The sequence below is a fragment of the Chrysoperla carnea genome, chromosome 1, assembly GCF_905475395.1.
Source record: "Chrysoperla carnea chromosome 1, inChrCarn1.1, whole genome shotgun sequence".
Classification (NCBI taxonomy): Eukaryota; Metazoa; Arthropoda; class Insecta; order Neuroptera; family Chrysopidae; genus Chrysoperla; species Chrysoperla carnea.
This window is the reverse complement of record NC_058337.1, coordinates 24,672,914-24,685,472: the sequence shown is the minus strand read 5'-3', so window position 1 is coordinate 24,685,472 and position 12,559 is coordinate 24,672,914. Positions and strand designations below refer to the sequence as shown.

Genomic DNA, 12,559 nt, shown 5'->3' with positions numbered 1-12,559 from the left:
AATAGGGATTTTGGGTAAAAACTGAATTTTTCGGCCTCCATTTTCAATTTTCATATTTTTAGAGGCAGATTCGAATTAAGCAGCCCCAAAAGGTAAGGAGCCTCTCCCCCAGAATGTTAAGGAGCTTTTTCTAAATGCAATTACGAACAAAATTACGTTAGTTAGATCAAAATCGGTTTATTATCAAATAAATAAGTTAGTTGACCCTGATTTTACATTCATTAACCGCACTAAAAAGTAAGTTTGGTGAATAAAATTAGTATGAATTTTGCCAACCTGCCCAATTTTTTGCGTGCTGTGTTTTCTACGGTTTATGCATGTAAGGCATACGGCAAACAAAAAACGTCGTTTTAAATTGCTTTTCTATTAAAGCCTGTGAAAATGAAAATTTTATGGAGAGAATATAGAATTTTGTTTTCCAGAAAGCTCTCAAAAGCGTAACTATTTCAACTCTAAATGCATTTTGAATCCAACTAACTGTTATTACAGTACATAATTTTTTCAAATAAAATTTTGAATATCTCTATATACATATAAAATGCTTTGTCCTGAATGACTGATTGACTGACTGCCTAAACCGCTGACCGTAGTGACCTGAAACTTGGAGGGTGTGTTTTTTGTAGGTATGACGTAAACATTCGATAAGAAAGGATTTTCCGAAATTCTACTCCTAAGGGGGTGAAAATCGGGCACGAACTTTGTATGGGACAACGTTATTCCTTACTAAAACCAACTTCAAGTTTTGCATAAACATGCTTTAACAGAATTGATGAAAGACTTGATTCGTATTTTATTGAAACTAATCACCTAACAGGATTAAAAAGGGGTAGAAAGTTATTTTGGGGATGATTTGCATCGAAGTTGATATTCGTCATTTTTGAATTAAATACTTAGCCGATTTTAAAAATTCTTTAATCTGTAGAAAGTAACATTATCAGCGAATATCATGGGCTTAATTTTACTTTAAAAAAATAGGGTTCCGCACCAAAAATTCGTAAAAATGTGATCAAAAAAGAGGATGAATGAGGTCAAGAAAAGTGAGGGCTATATATAACACGGTAGTCTCTGTTTTTAAAATTGAAATTGTTCAGCAAAACGGGCGAGTACCTGCAAGTGTTACAATAAAATCTCATTCCGCTTGGCATATTATGTTATACTTCTCCGTCTAATTTGGTTGTACACGGACCCTTTGATGAAACTACGTATCAAAAAATCTGGTCCATGCACTATAAAATTTTATTCATAAAGCGATTATATTTTTATAAAAAGTTAAAAAATAATAATCTTCTTATCCAAAAAAATTAGTTACAATTTATATGTATTACAGAGATTTCGTATATTTAAATAAATAAATTGTAATACTGAAAATACAAAACTGCATAAATATAGCAAAAGAGAAAAACTTTTTTCTTTCTATGTAAAAAAAAAAAAAAGAATTTACATGAAAATTCTTACAATTACATTAAAATAACATAACAACAATGTTAAAAAATTAACATAATAGAAAGCCATATAACATTATTAGCAATGTCAATTATTATAATATTCTATTTAGTTACAACTAAAAGGTAAAAGTTTACACAAATTAAATAGTATAGGTACATACATAGATAGGTATAGGTACATTGATTCATTATTATACAGTTCATTTAGTTCAGAAGTATTTAAACTGTTTTCAATATTCTTTTATTTGATTACTTTTACAGTATTTAAATATTAAACAACTAAATGTAACTAAATTTAAATATGTAAAACTATTACAGGGCGCTGTTTGGGCGGCAGAGTTTATCACGACTACTACAGGAGCTGTCACAGTGGTGAGGAGGAGGAGACAATGTCTCATCTTCTCTGTCACTGCTCAGCTCATGAAGGTTATAAGAAGGAGAACGATCGCTATAGAAAATATTGTCCCCGAAATATGGATAAAATAAGTGAGGCGCTGCGACCGCTAAGTAGTATCAATAAAAGCGCTAATTTGAAATGATATATCAATTTGTACATTATGCAACTAACTTCATCTACTTGTACTCATAAACAGCTAACTTCGCAGATACTACTTCTTGATGACAGCGCGGATGGTGGCTGAAAAATGAACTATAAATTCTACAAATTTTCAGGGACAGACGTGCTAATGCTTTAACACGTAGCGATCGTTCTCCTTCTTTATAACCTTCATGGCTCAGCTCTTGCAATGAGGAGATGGATTTACTTGAGCCAGCCTCTTTTTGACGATCTCTCCGACCTAAAGTCCGTCGACGTCAAAGCACTGCTGTTCTTAAACAGCTCCAAATGGTTCATGGAATAGTGGCCGGGGATGAGCCAACCCTTTTTCGGTATCACAATGGACCCTATGGTCTAAATGTGTCCCACTCCACGACAGCCACTCTAACCTAACCTAGCCTAACCTAACTTTGAAAACTGCATAGGATTTTTTAAATGCTTCTTATGGATTTGTAACAACTGAAGCTGGGTAGCATATTAAAAAACATCTATCACGTAAAATTTCTTGCAAAACTCATTTAAAATATATAAAAATTCGAGGAATCCTGGGAGTAATAGGAAGGCTACTGACTCTAAAGTGAAATTGCAATTTTGGAAATTGTCAGTTAATCATAGCCTAACAAACTAACGATGCCTAATTAGTTTGTGATGTACTATGCGGGAAACAAAAGAGAAACAAAATGTTTCAAAGACAAAACGGTAAATCTGGTTTTAAAAAAAAAATGTTAGTCAGTCATGGAGACTGTCGACGAAAGTGAAAACTTAAACTTTGGAATTACTGTTTTGTTTTTTTTTTTGTTTTTTGTTTTTTTTTTTTTAAATTTTGAATTAAGTGTAGTAGGTTAGGTTAGGTCACCACTGGTAGATCAGTTGGTTAAGGTGTAACCAATTCCGTCCGCGGTATGCCTAGGGTAGCGGGTTCGATTCCCGTCACAATAAAAATTAATTTAATTGATAGTTGTGATGAGCTATATCAAACGCCATCTATGAACAGTAATTAGAAGTTACCAAAGATCAGAATCACTTAGTAATAGTTACATGTGGCGTCGTTTTTTCGATGAAAAAGTTTTAGAAGATGCATATGGGCAAAGAACTCAAAAAGATATTTTGTAGGGTACTAAAAGGAAATATGGCACTCTTCACCCCTAACCATTAGGTGTAAATTTCGAAATTTATCAAAGCATCCCGATTAAACGTTATAGATCCAGTTGTATCTCGTAAGAAGTTTTCGAGTTATAAAAGCAAGAATGTAACTGTTTGAGCCCACTTTACTTACTCGTAATATATACCGTTCAGAAAGTGAGGTAAAAAAAATTTACGTACATAGAAAAATTGTTATCATTTTAAACATGTTGCATTGGAACGTATTTACAATGAAGTATATATGGTATATAATTGTATATAATATATCTTGAAGTTTATGTAGACTTTCATCAGATTATGCAGACTTTCAAATAAACACCAGAAATTGATTTTTTGTGACCATCTATTTGTAGAACAGATTCTTGATTTACGTTCTCGACAAATTTTTCAACAATGTATTAGTATTACTTTTAGAATATTTGTAGGTAATTTATAAGTGGCCTAGGGAAAGAAAATTGGAAGTTTTATTTCTCAAATCTTAGTTTATTTCCATCTACCAACTTTTTGATGATTTTTCTCCCAAATTTAACTTGGAATTTTTGGATTAATGTGGATTAAATTTTATAAGGCATATGCCACGTATAGAGTTAAGAGCAACCAATGGTATTCGTGATTATTTATATAAAAGTTTCATTTTGATGGTAAAAAACTATACTTGAACCAAAAAGTTGCATCCGTATGTGTAAGACCGTAAACCTTTCTGATTCACGTTTATTAATTATTCCTGGAGAATAAAATTGAAAATATTATTGACTTAAGTTTTTAAAAGTCAACAAGCTTGGGATGGCGGTAAAAATACATCGACTTGGTATGGAACAATTTATCGATTTAGTTCAAAATGTATGAGATTATTGTTGCTGTTTATCAACAATCGAGTAACAGCTACTAATCAAAACATTTTAAATACCACATAAATACTTAAAATGTTAAAAACGATGATCAAATCAAACTAAAAATAAAAAAGTGCAGAGGTGTATTTATTGTTGTAAAAAAAGGTAATCGTAGAATAAAAACAAAATCAAGAAACTTTAAAAAACCAGTCCTTCACATCATCATCATGAGTACAAGTATTAAGAGTATAACCACACCACAAAACAACAAACCTGTTCAATACAACAAAACACAGTTGAGGCAGCCTTCATCGTGACTGAATGTGGTTGTGATCACGATCAAGGAGACTTAATCTTCTGAAGGAGAGCAATGTACTCTACACGTCATAGTATGTTCTCTATTCTATTCCATAGGCAACAAACAACTGCTATTTATGTAGCTAGAGCAGAAATAGAAGGAGTGATCTTTTTTTATTTATGTTTAGAATTTATTTTTTTTTAATTTCTTTACTTTCACAATATTTCCAATCAAAGGTTATTTATAGCAGATAATAGTAGTTAGGTTTTGCAACCTGTAATATTTTCATAAGTTTGAGCGTTTGCCAAATTACTCTTTTTTCCTCAAATTGAATCCTCCTTCAAGGGGAAATTGAATAAGGTGGATAATAATATGTAATGTGTGCGGTAAAGTGAATGAACGAATGCGGTTACCTTCTCTTAATTGTGTGCGATTTTTCTTGTAACAAAAATAGCTAATTGTTCATGCAAATGGAAAATAGTACAAACTGCTTATATCTCGTAATAGTTACAAACAAATAATGCTTTTTACCAATTATAAATGTTGCATCTTTATTAAATTTGAGAAAAAAATTGCATTTTGGATTCGATAAACCACTAATGAGTTATTGCTTAATTTTTAATTAATTTTAACTACGCACACTAAAGATTGAGACACACTAAAGAAGTCATGAAAAGCCACGCTTCCGTCTTTATCAATGACACTTCGCTTACATTGGCGATATTAAAAGATGGTAAGAGGAGTACGTACCACCTTTGAAGCCTTTGCAAAAGGTCTTCAAAGGCCTTCTATAAATTATGTTATATTTCAATGCTGGAACATTCAATCAAAAAATATTCCTAGAATTTTGTCTGTGATGTAAATTTTTCGAGAAAATTATTTATCATTAAAATATATTAAATTTTTAATATGACATATCTGTAAAAAAACCGATCGGTAACGTTATTCTGGAACATCTGGTAGATTTAATTAAATACATCAAGATTTGCATTATACTTTATCAGATTTAGGTTGATGCTTCATCATCAAAATGCAATTGAAGATCTTTTGGTGGGAACTGCATTAAGGTTTGCAACAAATATAAATAAATAATAATCACCCATAACGGGAAGTAATTTTTCATCCAAAAGTGAATAGATAATACATACGAGATTCAACACTGCAACAATTTATGTTTTCTATATGCCGTACGTTTTTGCACAAATATGTAACAGTTAGTTTAGCGATTTATTCCAAAAATAGCAAATAATATTTTTGTTTTTAAAGTAATTTGATTGTTTCATAGATGTTTTAATGATCTCGATTATCGCAAATATATCGTTCACGCTTTAACCTGATCTGGCAGAATAAAATTGGCTAGATCCAAAATTTTAAATGATTGTACATGTGGATTAGTATAAAAATTTTGAAATATTGAGATAATGAAATTTTTGCGCTTTACTAACTCAAATAGGTTACACAATTTATTGCGATTTTGCATTCAAAAATTTTGAAGGTGATATTATCGATACTTTCTACGACTCAAGTCTGACCACTGTTATGATTCTCGTCTATAATGCGCACAATCAGTATATAATTTCAAGAAAGTGTACAGGAAAAAACATGCTGAATGGCTGCCTCGGGATTATAATACCGGTCGCACATATCATACTTTTGCTCCAAGATTTGATCTCGTATCCTCAATAACTTGTCATTGCTGCATCGGGAAATATGAAAACGGGCAGACAAGAAATGATGCACCTACACTGTATCAAATGCATTTCGTTTACTACATTATGTTGGTAAGGTATAGAGACAGATACCATAGTATCTATTTTAGCATAAGTAATACTATAGTATTGAATAGGGCTATCCACCAGAAGTATTGTGGGTATCGCCAACTAATATGGGCCTAACGATCACACTGCATTGACTCGTCCGCCATAACTATTGCTTATGTTACTATTCCCTCAATAAAGTACACAGTATGGCGTTCACATCGATACTCACATAGTGATATCCTCAAAAAATTTAGTTATAAATTTTAATAGGGGAGGGGGGGGGGGTAATATAGTATCCCAAAATTGCGATTTTTAAAGTTATGTTCGAAAAGGCTAAGTCGCGAAACCAATCTACTTTTGATCCAGCTGTTTTGATCCAAATTTGCACTTCCTAAGCCCAATCACATCTGGGAACAAATTTTACCTAATTTTTAGGTATTAAGTGGGAGACTTCTGAGGATAGAAAGTGTTGAATCTTAGTGCAATTTGGAGGACTTATATCTACCTCAAATTGTCTTTATATCGTTGGCCCATAAACAGACAAAGGGAACGTTTTTTGTTTTAAGTACTGAATATTTGTAAGAAAATCTCCTCAACAGTTTGCATATAGAGGTCAGATATTATTATGTTATTGATTTTAACACAATGATAAAGCAAGAAGAGTGTGACCTACTATTTAAACATTTGTTTGCATTTAAAAGTCTTTAAAATATTATTTCACAATCGATTTAGTTTATTTTTTTATAAATAATTGGTCACGATTTACTAATGATTAAATGATTTGCATCTTCTATTTTAAAATGATTGAATTGAAACAAATAATACCTACTATTTGTAGTACTTGATGCACATATTTCAAGTTTCTGATATTGTAAGTCACGTAATAATGTAACTGTATTATTGATATTCTTAAAACATGATTTTTTGATTGAGGAAAAAGGTGAATGGATCCTAACAGAAATCTTCAAAACCTGAAATGTTATGACGCCATTTTATATAACAAAGACAAAATTTTTAGAGGTTCTTGTCAAGAACACATCTTTTCATCGTCTACTTTATCGATTTGCGTACAAATCGTTTTTGCTTTTATTGTTGAATTATTTTCTTATTTGATATCACCCTCAAAATTGACTTTTTATACCATGTATATATCAAATATATAAAGGTACATTAAATTTTGCCTCAAGTTTGTAACGCTTAAAAATATTGACCGAACAAAATTTTGGTATAAGTTTTCATAAAATACATTTCCGGTCACCCGTTTGTCAAAAAGAGATATCAAGCTGAAATGTTTATAGCGTGCTTGGGACGTAAAAGTAAGATTAAGTTCGTAAATGAGCAACATAGGTCTTGGGTCTTGGATTCGTAGAACCCTTCTTGTAAACCATTAGAAATAGAACAAAAGTTTAAATATAAAAAATGTTCCTTATCAAAAAATAAACAACTTTTGTTTGAAACATTTTTTCGTAAACAACGCTGTTTACTCATGATGGCGCAAATTAAATTAGAACATTATAGCATTATGTATGCATTATATGGGAATATTAGTTATGAGTGTGTGACACCGCAGTCCTGTTATATCATCGTGTATCACTGTTTATACATGGTATTTCAAAAATTACGCCTGTCCATTGTTTGTTTTCACTTGTTAAGTTTAGATTCAAATTAATCTGACTTTCTTCAAAAGAAATCACCGCGTCGACTAAAAAAATTTTATAAAGGAATACTTATTGAACGTGAGTTGTTACAAAAACTTTCAAATTTTTGGAGCCTTGTTAAAATGAGTTTCAAAACGTGCCCCGGAGATGCGATTTTACGGATACCCGTGTTACGATTTGATTCAAAGTCTACTACCGTAATTATTGTACATATAAATAATATATAGCGTCAAAATAAAAACGTGACACTTTTTGTTTCGTTAAAAATACTCAATGTTTGTAATTTTGTTATCTTTAGTTGTTTGTATTTTTGGGCTCTAGCAAGGCTCATTTTGAAAAGAAAAATGTAAACTCTAAACTCTCTAACTATCATAACAGTTTTCATAAAACTTGCGTGGCACGTTTTCCTGCTTCAGAGAAAAACTTTGACTTCTTTTTTATATTTACAAATTCATTTTCGATTGTCATGTCAACACTTCGAATCTTAGAGTAAATTGGTTTAACGCATCTTCAAGTTATCTTCTTTACTCTTAAAATAAGCTCTGATAGAGCATAAAAGAATCAAGGTTAACAAAGTTGCTTGCAAAGCTGCAAATATTGTGTATTTTTGACGAAATAAAAAAGTGTTGCGTTTTTATTTTTACGGAGTATATTTCTAAATGTGAACTAAGCGACTGAACGATAAGAGTCGAAATATACGTATTTCCAACAAATAAATCATTATAATAATTAGCATTTCCTTGTTGCAAATGTCAATAACATTCTTGTTGAGTTGTTGGTTTTCACTATTCAACGAATAGACAAGTACTCGTATAACTACAAAGCTAAGCTGCTTAGCTGAACTCCTACTCTTCGTAGTATTTGTCATATATTATTATTATCAGAACAATCTAACAATAAGTCCCACTACGTTCTTTCTAATAAAAAACAGACAAACAATAATCTTATATAAAAATAATAACAAAATATTGTCAACCATTCATCTTTAAAACCTTCAAGTTGCATTCCGATTGTCAATGTGTTATCCATTTTCGGGTCTACAAAAATAAGGTCAAACGCCGATATAGGATCTAATCAGACTGAGTCAGAATTTGTTTACCAAGACTTGGTTTGCTAGTCATTGTCAATACTTCGGCCAAGGCTAATACATCAAGTGTTGATTTGCTAGTGTGCGCGAGGCTGACAAATCGAGGCTTGGTTTAGGTTTAGAATCACAAGGGGATCCACAATTAGAATAAAAATATATTATTTATTATACCACATATATATAAAATTTATGTATCAAGGTTTACCAAGTTTAGTCCCAAGTTTATAACGCTTAAAAATATTGATGAAACGAACAAAATTTTGGTATAGATGTTCATAAAATCCATTTTCGGTTGTAGGTCTGAATGTGTGTCTGCCTGTCTGTGATCACGATAACTCAAAATTGACAAGAGATATTAAGCTGAAATTTTTATAGCGTGCTCAAGACGTAAAAAGTGAGACTGAGTTCGTAAATGAGCAACATAGGTCAATTGGGTCTTGGATATCTTGTAAACCGTTAGAGATAGAACAAAAATTTAAATGTAAAAAATATCCCTTAAAAAAAATAAACAAGTTTTGTTTGAAACTTTTCTTCGTAAACATCACTGTTTACCCGTGAGGGCGTAAATTAGGTTATAACATTATATAGTATGTATTATATGGGAGTTATGTGTGTGTAACACCACAGTACTTGTTATACACGACTGTGGCGATTTAAGAGTGACTATCTTTCTTTACTTACATGACGTAAAAAAAAAACGATTGCGTAATCAACATTGTCAATACATGGTATTTCAACAATTAACTCAATCAATTTTTGTTTTCACTTGTTTATTAATTACTATTAGTCAAGACTTTGTATATGTGTTGGTTGTAAACTAGTTTCTAACTATTTTGCAACATAATTTGCAATCGTGAAGGACCTCAAATTTAAATTAAATTTAGTGAGTGCACTAAAAAAAAAATTGTTAATTTTGGGACTCTTGGCAGTCCAATTAGTCCTCATGAAAATTCGCACTTGGTATTACTTACTATTCGACGTGACATTTTCAAATAGTATCAAAAAAATACGCGTAAACTTTCTCATTAAAATAGTAAACAAACGATTTTATCTGAAATAATAAATTTCCCACAATCACGAAATCATCAACGCCGATGACCATGAGCAAACAGTGTACGATATAATCCCCAAGTGAAAATACCAACAACCTACATATTAAATAAGTTCAGTACTATAAATAAAACTTACATACAATTATTAGTCGTATTTTACACGAAAATACAGACTTATGAACTGTATCGAAGGATCAACGGAAAGGGATGAGGATGTACCTGATAGGTATGCAGGGATGTTTGCTAAGCATATCGATGTTATTAAAAGCGGGAGTTGATTTAAATACTTTGCACATTTCCACAGCCTCTACAAATTGAGTTACGGGACTAAAATTCGGGATTAAAATGAAGGTTGGTGTAAAGGAAATTCCTTTTGAAAGGGACAATGTCCCAGCCTTCTTTTCCCCTTTTATTTGCAAAATATCATGGATTTTGTGGTTTTTAGAAGTGCTTTTTGTAGGTGTAAACTTTGCGCATCTTTACATTAAAAGCCTCTAATCATAAGAAACACCTAATAAAGGGAAAATATGACCTTGGTGAAGAAGTTCTGTTGCTCACAATTTTTTTTAGCGAATTTCCGAAGGTATGGAAGTATTGCTTTTGTACTGATGATAGAATTTTGAAAAAAATTTCTTCAAATCTTCATCGATCCTACTTAATAGATGCCAAAACGACCATCGTTAAAATTTATACATATATATCTATACGTTTAAGTGTCTGTAAACTCTCTAGCGGTTGCATTTAAGTCCGATTTGAATAAAATTTGGTATCAAGAAGGATTTTGGTATTTAAAATGTCAAGTTCTTTAGTTAGAAAATTCGATAAACAAGAGGGGGGGGGGAGGTACGTAAAGTACAAAATTATGAATTTTTTCAAAATAAGAAATATTTTTGTATTTTTTGATCAATTTTAAGCAAAAAAGTACTCTTGTGATTTTTTTCTCTAAGCACTTAGTTTTGGGAATAAAAATTCTTGTAGAATTAAAATGCAATATTCGACTTTAAGAAAAATGTGTTACTATTTTTTCAATCACTGAAGTAATTCGCTTAGCTAACGCAGCTCATACGCTACGAGTTTTTTTTTTTGTACATGTAAAAGTTATATTATAATATACGACTGTTTTATATTATTTCTTAATGCTGTTTTTATGTAACATTTTATCTTTTAATACCATTTATTATATGAATTTATAGGTACAACAAAAACAAAAATAAAAATTTATGTACATATTTTTACTTAATATTAAGTAGCAAGTAAAGTAGTCAGTACTTGGTACTTAGTACTGAGAATGTCAACAAATCATCATATATTATTTTTGATTGTAGAAGGTTTAATTCGATACACGTATACTCAATGTCACAAAAAATGCTCGTTTTAAAACATTCTAAGTGTTACTATTATAACATAACATATGATGCGTACGCTTAGAATGGTTTTAACTGTGGCACTTTTTCTGACAGTGAGTGTACATCCTTTTATCGTAAAATTTAACTAAATTATTGGTTTGACGAAAAAAATAGCTTGTTGAAAGAAACACGGCATCTCTTTTCATCTTTCAAAAACTGAAGGAAGTACCATCATTAAAAATTAAGGTCTTCTTCTGCCAAGAGAATTTTTGTTTAGAAAAAGCTCCGAAAATTTAAGAAAAGTAAGATCAAATAGAAAATTAAGTATTATGTACACAAAATATTATTATTAAAATTTTCACATTTTTCACAGAAATTGAATAAAACGCAATTGACGGGTTATACGTAATTTTGTATATCTTTGCCAGTCTTAAATTTTTATACAATGTATATGAAATATACCAAGGTAACTATGAAATATACCATCCTAAGTATAGTCCCAAGTTTGTAACGCTTAAAAATATTGATACTATGAACAAAATTTTGGTATAGGTGTTCATAAAAACACCTAATTAGTCCATTTCCGATTGCCTGTCTGTCTGTCGTCTGTTGCCTGATTATATGTCATCACGATTACTCAAAAACGAAAAGAGTTATCAAGCTGAAATTTTTATAGGGTGCTGAGGACGTAAAAACTGAGGTGAAGTTCATGAGGTCGTAAATGAGCAACACAGGTCAATTGGGTCTTGGGTCCGTAGGACTCATCTAATAAACCGTTAGAGATAGAACCAAAGTTGAAATGTAACAAATGTTCCTTTTAAAAAAAATTAACTTTTGTTTGAAACATTTTTTCGTAAATATCACTAATACCCGTGAGAGCGCAAATTTTATAGTATGTATTATATGAGTATAACTATGTGTGACACGTATGTATGTGTAATGTGACAGAGTAATCAATACCGTTATACATAGTATTTCAAGAATTAACTCAGTCAATTGTTTGTTTTTACTTGTTTTTCTATATCATTGCTAATATGTTTATTTTCAACTATAATTTTTTTTTATTCGTTGTAAGTGAAAACTATCAAAAACTTTTAAAATATGTCGTCTTTTGAAATTTCTCCATAAGAGAAATATTTACAAATAACTATAATGGAGTGTGTAAAATTGAGATTTCAAGGAACCTAGGATTTTTTGGAACTTGAAGGCTTTTCATGTTTTATCACTCACAGAAGCTACTCAATTTGTCAAATAGTAAGGTTGAAATAATCAATTTAGCAAATTAGTTGTTTCTGAATAAATTCGCAAATTCAAAAAAACAAACGTGATTACAAACCACACTATTCAAAATGATAAATTATTATTTATTTTTCCAACTTATGCA

At 30.9% G+C, this 12,559-nt stretch overlaps 1 protein-coding gene across 7 annotated transcripts in view; it reads right to left on the bottom strand.

The window, feature by feature from the left end:
• Window positions 1-12,559, bottom strand: part of LOC123305000 (protein lap4) — a 236,780-nt gene that overhangs the window by 66,521 nt on the left and 157,700 nt on the right. The window lies entirely within an intron of this gene.